The following is an 11,191-nucleotide window of genomic DNA, read 5'->3' as shown; positions in this document are numbered from 1 at the left end:
AAAAAAAAACAGGTTTCATTAATAGGAGACGCACTTCCTAGGAAAAAAGATAAAAGCCATCCCCATCTAAATAATCCCCAACAGTTTCGAGGGAGGACAACACAGGTAAGTAAATAATTCAAAATAAAAAAATTAAAAAAAAGAGAAAGCGAAGGTTTCATTAATAGGAGACGCACTTCCTAGTTTGAAATCGTTAGAGTTCACCCATAGGAGACGCATTTCCTCCTCGTTTTGTTTTAGTTTTACCCATAGGAGATGCATTTCCTCCTAAGTTTAAGTTTACCCATAGGAGATGCATTTCCTCCTAAGTTTAAGTTTACCCATAGGAGACGCATTTCCTCCGAAGTTTAAGTTTTACCCATAGGAGACGCATTTCCTCCTAAGTTTAAGTTTTAGTTTCACCCGTAGGAGATGCATTTCCTCCTAATTGGTTGTTAAAGAAAAAAAAACAACAAAAACAAAAAAAAAAAAAAAAAAAAACCTAGTCTGATGAACCTTCTCCTAGGATCAAAATCTTAGTCTGACGAATTTTTCTCCTAAGATAGAGACCTAGTCTGACGAACCTTCTCCTAGGATCAAAATCTCAGTCTGATGAATCTTTCTCCTGAGATACCAAAAACAAAAAATGACCTAGTCTGACGAACCTTCTCCTAGGATCAAAATCTCAGTCTGATGAATCTTTCTCCTGAGATACCAAAAATAAAAGACCTAGTCTGATGAACCTTCTCCTAGGATCCAAATCTTAGTCTGATGAATCTTTCTCCTAAGATACCAAAAACAAAAATGACCTAGTCTGATGAATCTTTCTCCTAGGATCAAAATCTTAGTCCGATGAATCTTTCTCCTAAGATAACAAACAAAAAATGACCTAGTCCGATGAACTTTCTCCTAGGATCAAAATCTTAGTCTGACGAATTTTTCTCCTAAGATAGAGACCTAGTCTGACGAACCTTCTCCTAGGATCCAAATCTTAGTCTGATGAATCTTTCTCCTAAGATACCAAAAACAAAAAATGACCTAGTCTGATGAATCTTTCTCCTAGGATCAAAATCTTAGTCCGATGAATCTTTCTCCTAAGATAACAAAAACAAAAAAATGACCTAGTCTGATGAATCTTTCTCCTAGGATCAAAATCTTAGTCCGATGAATCTTTCTCCTAAGATAACAAACAAAAAATGACCTAGTCTGATGAATCTTTCTCCTAGGATCAAATCTCAGTCTGATGAATCTTTCTCCTGAGATACCAAAAAAAGAGACCTAGTCTGATGAACCTTCTCCTAGGATCAAAATCTTAGTCTGACGAATTTTTCTCCTAAGATAGAGACCTAGTCTGACGAATCTTCTCATAGGATCAAAATCTTAGTCCGATGAATCTTTCTCCTAAGATGCTAAAAAAAAACATTTTGAAAAAAAAAACATTTTGAAAAAAAAGAAGAGGGAATACATCCTAATCTAGTGTTTAGTTCACTCTCAGCACTGCATCAGTAGTATCAGTGGGCTACGATTTTGCTAACGACTCACAAACCTTCCCAGTGAAAACTGGGTTAGGAAATTTTGTTTGTTTTGTTTGTTTTGATTGTCAGGGGCCTGCCTGTAGAGCAAAAGATTGTTATATGTCAAAGATTGAAGAAGTTAGGGGTCCGCCTGCAGAACAGCGGGATCGTTCAAAGTCAGGCCGTAACCCATTGGAAGGCAGAAAGCCACAACAAAAATCCCCAGCACTCAATCCAAGATATAAGAACAAGAATCTCGCCCCAAGAATGCGAGTCAACAGTCTGAGAGGGTCAACAAAAGCTAGTCACAAAAACAAAAAGAAAAAAAGAAGAAAAAGGAAAAAGAGAAAAATGAATGAATCCGAAGCACGGATGAGGAGAACAAATGTGATCTGCTCAAGAACTAGCGCCTACAACTAGCAAGTATCAAGGTTCAAATCCAAAGTCTGTATGAAGCACCATTCAAGACTCAAGACCAAGTTTCAGAAGACTTAAAGATAGGAATCCTTGTAACTAGTAGCTGATAGACTTAGTTAGTCTTTTTCAGTTTTCATTTTTGTTGTAATGACAGGACCGCGGACCGGAACCTCAACGGAACGGAACCTCGATCGGCTCTTCACCTCGGTACACTCTACCATCTCTCTCATTCCCGAACTACACGTGGCCTGATTCCTGTATAACCAAGGATATGTAGGCAGCTCAGATACCAGGGCTCGGTCACACTCCCTCCCTTTCCTTAAGTGTAGTCCGTCCAAGTAATGGTCGGGTCAAAAACACGGCTAGTCGTTCTTTGTCGGAAAACTCTTCGTGTTTCCAGTCAAAGAGGGGCAGCTGTAAGCACGTGATTTTTGACCCTCCCCGAGATTTTTTTCACATTTCTAGCATGAATATGTGAAATTGGGTCTAGAATAGCTATTTTAACTATTTTTACTTCATTTCGTTTCAAAAAATATATATATAAATTTTAGTTTATGTATTTCTCATAAACTTGAAAAATACAAAAATTGCACTTTATTTTTGTACCTTATATAATTTCGAAAAAATACAAAAATAATAATTCTATTAAAGTTTTATAGGCATTTTTAACTTTGAAAAAATACAAAAATATTACCTCATATTTTATCTTAATATTTTAAAACGAAAATTACAAAAAAACAAAATAGTTTTATTAATATTTTGTAGCTATTTTAAACCTTGAAAAATATTTAAAAAGATATAGTTTTGTTTAAATACTAGTCTTATTTTTGGTAGTTATTTTGCTTACATAGGACTAGTTAAGCAACGTGTTCCTATTTCTCGGGTCCGGGCAAAAGAATAATATTCGGGTTTAAACTACCCGGTTTTAGGCCTAATTTTCGGACCTAGCCCATAATAAACAGTGTCCAGGACACATGGGGAACCCCACCACGCGTGGGGAACATATGCCTCGAACCCCACCACGCGTGGGGCTCATTTTCATGGGCAAAGCATTACAAAACACGGACTTTTGAAAATTGAAGGGGGGACCACTGTTCCGGTTTCTTCTCCAAAAAGGAGGAAGAAAAAACCTACAAAAAGAAAAAAAGGAACGGACAGGAGGGGGGGGGGAAAAGTTTGAAAGGAAAATATACTACTGTTCCTCTTTCTTCTTCAAAGAAGAAAGAAAAAAAAAAAAACCCACGACTCCCTAACCGGAAAACTCCATTGCCGGACCACCCCCCACGTCCGAACCCCAGCAGCACCCCGACTCCCTCGTCGTCCCTGTCCAACCAACGACCCAAAACCCTATTGCGTCGTCAGCTGAACCAGTCACAACCCCCACGTACCACCATCGTCTCCCTCCACCTCCGTCAACTGCTCAAACGACCATAACCATCGCCGAAACCACCATTTCCGATTTCTTCAAGTCAAACGACCCCCACGTCCGCTGCTATCACGCAGCAGCTGCTGTTGCTTCCTCGTCGGAACAGCTGCAGCATCAACGACCCACCACCACTGATCCATCTTTTCTGTCCAAGCAGCCCGCCACTAGCAACCTCCATTACCGCCATTGTCGCCGCTACCAGCTCCCTCCACCTCGTCCAGCTCCGCCAGTCCGTCACTCATAACCATCATCATTCCTCCTCCTCCTAGCTCCCCCATCGTGTTCCCCACCTCCAAACACACTTGATACAACCTCAAACCACCAGCAAAAACAGTTCCGAAACCAGCTGAAACGTCAACCAAAAACCAGCCGAAACGCAACACCAAACCACCCCAAAAATAGTAGTCGTCGCACCATGTTTGCCGATGAACAGAGGTTCATTTTAACTGTGTAAGAACACCCAAGTTCAGTCGATTTTTTTTGAGTTGGGTTCAAGGTTTCCGGTGCCGACGCGGGTCTCGATCGGATCGTTGTTCGTTTGTTGCTATTTCGCTTCATTCGTAACCGAATTTGCGGCTGTTCTTAACTTTTATTTGGACTTGCTGAGTTTGATTCTTGCTGTTGAGGTATGTAGTTCAGTTTAGACAACGTAATTGTTACAAATGATTAATTGAATATCATGATATTATTTAAGTTGTTCACTTTGTGTCTGTATGTGTGAGTTTAGTTTACTTGTGTACTTGATGACTTTAAATTACTGCAACTTTGGTTTGGGAAATGTTAGCCTGTTAAGTTTTAAATGGATGATGAAAAATAGATTAATGACATAGCAAGTTGAGTTTAGCTATGGTAATATAAGGCTGATGTTATGCTATTGATGAGCCGTTCTAGTATGCTCTCTTTGCGAGCTTCATCGAACTGCATTTTTGTATTTGGTTTGCACTTCCTTGCTGTTCCTAATTTCTACAAACACTACTTAATGTTGAATTTTAAAGAAGCAACTTCTGCCAGTTATTAAGTCTTTTTTCTTATTTTTTTTTGTAAGGTCAATGATGGCATGAATTAGCCCTTTAATTCTGGATACTCAGACTTCGATTTTGAGGCTATTACATAGTTATTTGCTTAATTGTTCATGGTCGTGCAAATCTCAAATTTTAGGATAACAGAATCATGACATTGTAGTTTGCTTTAGGAACAATTAATAAATAGTACATTATCGTGATTATGGGTATGGTTACCGTGGCATAGTCATGATATCTAACTCCCAAATTCGGGTGTGCATTTCATGTAGCGTGGCTTGCGTTATACTTTAATAACCTTGAATTAACTCTTTAAATAAATAAAGTAAAACGTAGTTACTTTAAGCTTACCCTTTTAAAATAAAAATGAGACGAGCCTCGCCAAATAAAAATGCACAAGCCGCGGGGCCCTCTAAATGTATATATTAAATACTTAGATTTCGGGACGGGCCGTTTAGCAAGTTTCATGGCCCTACCCAAAAATAATAATGCGCTAGTTGCTTTAGGCGCGCCTTTAATAATGTTATCTCCCTAAACTCGGGTGCACATTTATGTGACCCAAATCCAAATCTCAACGGAGTCGAAATATGTCTTTAGTCACGGGCGCATTGATTGTGGCGTGGCCCGAGATGCATTTTCATGACGTTGCAAATTCTTTAAAAAAAAAATAAGAATGAGATGAGCCTCGCCAAATAAAAACACAAATTGTGGGGCCCTCAGTAAATACTTGTTTTAAATTACTTAGAATTCAGGAGGGCCGCTTAGTGAATTTCGTGGCCTTCCCAAAATAATAACGCGATAGTCTCTTTAGGCGCGTGTTTAATAATTTACTTTCTTAAGCTCGGGTGTGCATTTCATGCGACCCAAATCCAAATCTCAAAACATCAAATAAAATGCGTTCCGGATTGTGGGTGCATTTCATGTGACGCAGCCCAAAGACGTGTTTTAAGCGATGTTCACATTCTTGTAAAAATAACAATAATAAAGCGGTAAAAAGTTAAAATTGGCACATTGGTTCATATTGTATTTAAAATCAGATAATCAAGCCAAATATAACAGTTGAGCGACCGTGCTAGAACCACGGAACTCGGGAATGCCTAACACCTTCTCCCGGGTTAACAGAATTCCTTATCCGGATTTCTGGTACGCAGACTATAATATGGAGTCATTCTTTTCCTCGATTCAGGATTAAAATTGGTGACTTGGGACACCCTAAATCTCCCAAGTGGCGACTCTGAAATAAACAAACCAATCCCGTTTCGATTGTCCTTTAATTGGAAAAACTCCCCTGCGCCCTCGGGCGCGGAAAAAGGAGGTGTGACAAGGCCCATAGCTCCCGATACTCTATTCATCCGGGCACCGCAAAAATGTATCACGATTTGCGACAACGTTATTGGTGGCGTAGAATGAAGAAGGATATTGTTGCATATGTGGCTCGGTGTTTAAATTGTCAACAGGTTAAGTATTAGCATCAGAGACCTGGTGGTTTGTTTCAGAGGATTGAGCTTCCCGAGTGAAAGTGGGAGCGGATCACTATGGACTTAATAGTTGGACTCCCGCAGGCTCGGAGGAAGTTCGACGCAGTATGGGTCATTGTTGATAGGCTGACCAAGTCAGCGCATTTCATTCCTATGGCAGTCTCCTATTCATCCGAGAGGTTAGCTGAGATCTATATCCGGGAGATTATTCGCCTTTATGGGGTGCCGGTATCCATCATTTCGGACCGAGGTACGCAGTTTACCTCGCGCTTTTGGAGAGCAGTTCAGCGAGAATTAGGCACTCAGATTGAGTTGAGTACAACATTTCATCCTCAGACGGACGGGCAGTCCGAGCGGACTATTCAGATTTTGGAGGATATGCTATGAGCTTGTGTCATTGACTTCGGAGGATCGTGGTATTAGTTCTTACCTTTATCAGAGTTTGACTACAACAACAGCTACCAGTCAAGCATCCATATGGCTCCCTATGAGGCTTTATATGGTAGGCGGTGTCGATCTCCGGTTGGATGGTTTGAGTCGGGAGAGGCTCGATTGTTGGGTACAAATCTAGTTTAGGAGGCCTTGGGCAAGGTCAGGATTATGCAGGACAGGCTCCATACAGCTCAGGACAGGCAAAAGAGCTATGCAGATCGTAAGGTTCGAGATGTGGCTTTTATAGTTGGTGAGCGGGTGTTGCTCCGAGTGTCGCCTATGAAGGGAGTGATGAGATTTGGGAAGAAGGGCAAGCTTAGCCCTAGGTTCATTGGTCCATTTGAGATTCTTGATCGAGTGGGAGAGGTGGCCTATAGACTTGCATTGTCGCCGAGCTTATCAGCCGTGCATCCAGTTTTTCATGTGTCCATGTTTCGGAGGTATCATGGCGATCCATCCCACGTGTTAGATTTCAGCACTGTCCAGTTGGACAAGGACTTGTCCTATGAGGAGGAGCCGGTAGCTATTCTAGACCGGCAGGTTCGTCAGTTGAGATCCAAGAGTTTCCCTTCTGTTCGTGTTCAGTGGAGAGGTCAGCCTCCTGAGGCATCGACCTGGGAGTCCGAGTCCGATATGCGGGACTGTTATCCTCACCTTTTCCCCGACTCAGGTACTTCTTTCTTCTGTCCGTTCGAGGACGAACGGTTGTTTTAGAGGTGGAGAATATGACGACCCAAAGGGCCATCACCTGTTTTCTTACCCATTATGTGCTTCCGAGGCCTTGAAAACCTCATTTAGAGTTGCTTCGATTTGCGTGTGCAGTCCGGGCGCATAGCCGGAAAGCTTAAATATGAATGTCTGTGAAAAATGCTAAGTTTTGATATTAAAATAAATAAAATTTGACTTCGATCAATATTTTGGGTAAACGGACCCGGACTCGCGATTTGACGGTCTCGGAGGGTCCGTAGGAAAATATGGGACTTGGGCGTATGCCCGGAATCGGATTCCGAGGTCCTAAGCCCGAGAAATGAATTTTTGAGTAAAAATTATTTTCTAAAATTGTTAAGGAAAATTGAAATGAAAATTGATTAGAACGTGTTGGTATCGGGCCCGTATTTTGGTTCTGGCACGCGGTACAAGTCTTATATGTGATTTAAGAGGTTTCTGTAAAGTTTGGTTAAAATCGGACGTCGTTTGATGTGTTTCGGACTTGAATTCCTAAATTTGAACTTGATGGAGTTTTTGAAAATTTCATTAATCTTGAGGTTTAATTCGATGTTCATGATGTTATTTTGGCGATTTGATTACACGAATATGTTCGTAGAATATTTTTGAGGTTGTGTATATACTTGGGTTAGAGTTTCGAGGGCTCGGGTGAGTTTCGAGTAGGTTCCGGGATGCCTTAAGCTTAAAAAGATCAGATGTTGCAGGTTCAGGAAATATTGCAGGTCTCTGAACCCTCTTGCGCGGTCCGCGAGAAATCGTGTGCGGCCGTAGAGGGGCCACCGCGTCCGCGGTCGCCTTTGAGCGGTCTGCGGTGGATGTTGTACAGCCACGGTTGGCTTTGTGCGGTCCGCACAGGGCTATGATCTGCAGGTCTTCAGGGAGGCCTGTGCGGCCGCGGTCCACACAGGGAGTTTCAGAGGGGTATAAATTCACGTGAATTTCAGTTATTTTTACACTTTTCAAAACCCCAAAACGTAAGAGGCGATTTTCTAAACAACTTTTCTTCTCCAAAACGATTGGTAAGTGATTTCTAACTCATTTTCTTCATTTCTTAACATCTTTTAACATGATTTCAACTTCAAATCAAAGATTTTCATGGGGAAATTGGGTGTTTTGGGTAGAACCTAGGTTTTCTAAAATTGGGGATTTGGACCTCAATTTGAGGTCCGATTTCAAAACAAACCATATATTTGGATTTGTGGGGAAATGGGTAACCGGGTTTTGGTCCGAACCTCGAATTTCGACCACGTGGGCCCGGGGGCATTTTTGACCTTTTTGGGTAAAACCTTGTAAAACTTATTTTCATGCATTGGGGTTGACTCATTTAGCATTTATTGATGTAATTAAGTAACTTATGACTAGATTCGAGCGGATTGGTAGTGGAATCAAGAGGTAAAGCTATAATTGAGACTTGGGTGGTATTTAAGGCATCGAGGTAAGTGTTTGGTCTAACCTTAACTTGAGGGATTAGGAGTGGAGTCATATTTGCTACTTGCTTCTTGTTGAGTACGACGTATAGGCATGGTGACGAGCATCTATACGTTGGTGTCGAGCATGACAGTGAGTCTTAAATTGAAAGTGGTTGTGTCCTTAAATGACATTTCAGATGCTTTAATTAATGATCTTCTATATTGCGCAAAGAATTGTTCTATCCTCGCAGATCTTATTTATGTTTGAGCATTGTCATTATTTGGGTTGAGTACAAGCTAAGTTAAGATTGGTTATAGCTGATTCTGCCTTGCCGGGATGATTGTTTCGATATCTTTGTTCCCTTACCGGGAAACTATTATATTGCTTTTGTTCCCTCGCCAGGAGGTTATTATATCGCTTATGTTCCCTTGCCGGGATTTCTTGTAATTGTGTGATGAAATGGGAGGGGGTGGTACGCCTACCACAAGATATCATGAAATGGGAGCGGATGGTACGCCTACCACAAGATATTATAAAATGGGAGCGGGTGGTACGCCTACCACAAGATATTATGAAATGGAAACTGGTGGTACGCCTGCCACAAGATATTATGAAATGGGTGTGGGTGGTACGCCTACCACAAGATATTATGAAATGGGAGCGGGTGGTACGCCTACCACAAGATATTATGAAATGGGAGCGGGTGGTACGCCTACCACAAGATATTATGAAATGGGAGCGGGTGGTATGCCTACCACGAGAAATAATGAAATGGGAGCGGGTGGTACGCCTACCACGAGATATGAGAAATGGGATCGGGTTGCACGCCTGCAACAAGACGAAACTGAAAGTGAAAGTTGCCTTTATTTTCTTCATTTGTGATAGAAGTTATATTGCTAGCTTCCTTATTATTCCTTGTTATTTTCTTTTAACTGCTATCTCCGAAGCATGTTTCCCTTCCCCAGCTTTAAGTGATTATTACTTGTTTACTTTTCCGCCATATATTGTATAACTGCACAGGTTTATCTGGAGTCTAGTCCTAGCCTCGTCACTACCTCACCGGGGTTAGGCTAGACACTTACCAGCACATGGGGTCAGTTGTGCTGATGCTACACTCTATGCTCTTTTGCACAGATCCAGGTCCTAGACAGCAGTAGTAGCGCAAGAGCCAACCTTCAGTCCAGTGAGACACCGAGGTAGCCTTGCAGGCGTCCGCAGGCCTGGCGTCTCGTCTATCTTTTATTTTAGTCTGTTATCTCATGTATTCGAGACAAACAATTTATATTCTTTCAAACGGTTGTATTTAGTACTCCTCGAAGTTCGTGAGTAATGTGACACCAGTTCTTGGGTAGAGGCATATGTTGATTCTCGCATTATTATTTCGTCTTCTTTAATTTAAGTCTTCCGCATAATTATTTAATTCTGTTGCTTCATGTTATCATTGACTATTATTAAAAGAAGTAATTGTTAATTAAGTAAGCAGTTAAGGATTGGCTTGTCTAGCTCACATTAGTAGGTGCCATCACGACTCCCGATGGTGGAAAATTCGGGTCGTGATAATTATATACCGTAATGGTATACTGTTAGGTAATTGTGTTCTTCTTCGATTATTATAGTATACTGTTGCAGTATATTGTATACTATAATAGTATATTGCTACAATATAGCTATATACTCCTACAACATATTATATACCATAGCAGTATACTATTAAGTAACTGTGTTTTTCTTCGATTTTCAGCGGAAAGATTCGATCTCAATTGTTTACCTCGAAAAATGTGGGTAACAATTAAATATGATTTATGGTTTTAAAAATATGTGATTTATTCCAATACTAGTGAATGTACAAATAATATTAAGTTTAAGTAAGAAGAATTGATGAACCAAACCAGTGTTGTTAGAGCAATAAGGACCTCGAGCTCGATTATCTCGGGGGTCTCGAGGTGAGCTAAGAGCAATAAAGTATGAACAATAAAGTAAAGACAATAAAGCCGAAGAACAATTGTTAAGCACGGTAAACAAGAAAAGCAGAGTGGAATGTTCTATATTGCAGTGAATGGGATGATCCTTACAAATAATTTGGGTCCCCTTTATATAGGAGGGGAAAACCTTAATATGGTACATTTCAAATTATGATAAAGAATTCTATTGGTACAACTGTATAACATCCTAGTACGGACTTGTACTATTTCATACAAATCTTATCTCATAATTTATGACCTGATCCACATGTCCTTGAGAAATTCCCGCTCTTTCTTGAGTGTCCTCGAAATTGTACTGCCCTCGAGACAGATCATGATGGGTCTCCGATTTGCTTCTCGAGGTGTACTTCGAACTTCCCGAACTCGGGCTCGGAGTGTAATCAAGTCTCCAAAATAGAGTTCTCTGATTTCTACCGTATATATCAATCATCTCAAATCAACTTCAAATGTGCTCAAATTTCAGTATGAACTTCCAGAAGGTACTATAAGCAAGATTTAATAACCCCACTTTGAATCAAATAAGAAATCTTCAAAAACAAAAATTGAGCTTCAAGCCAACAATGGTGGATATTCAAACACATATAAAAATTCAGATTCGGGAAGCTTACTTGAAGATACTATAAGCAATATTTTATAGCACCCACATCGAATCAAACAATAAATTTTCAAAATAAAATTTCAAATTTAGAAGCTTCAAGCTCAACAATGGTGGGTCTTCATACACACAAAAATCATAAGGAAAGAAGGTAGAGCAATAGCTTGGGTTGACCATCTTAATGAAGATCGATCTGGCAGAGAAGAAGTAGAT

The sequence above is a fragment of the Nicotiana sylvestris genome, chromosome 5 (genome assembly GCF_000393655.2).
Source record: "Nicotiana sylvestris chromosome 5, ASM39365v2, whole genome shotgun sequence".
NCBI classification, from domain to species: Eukaryota; Viridiplantae; Streptophyta; class Magnoliopsida; order Solanales; family Solanaceae; genus Nicotiana; species Nicotiana sylvestris.
The sequence above is the reverse complement of the archived record's forward strand: the minus strand, read 5'-3'. Positions refer to the sequence as shown.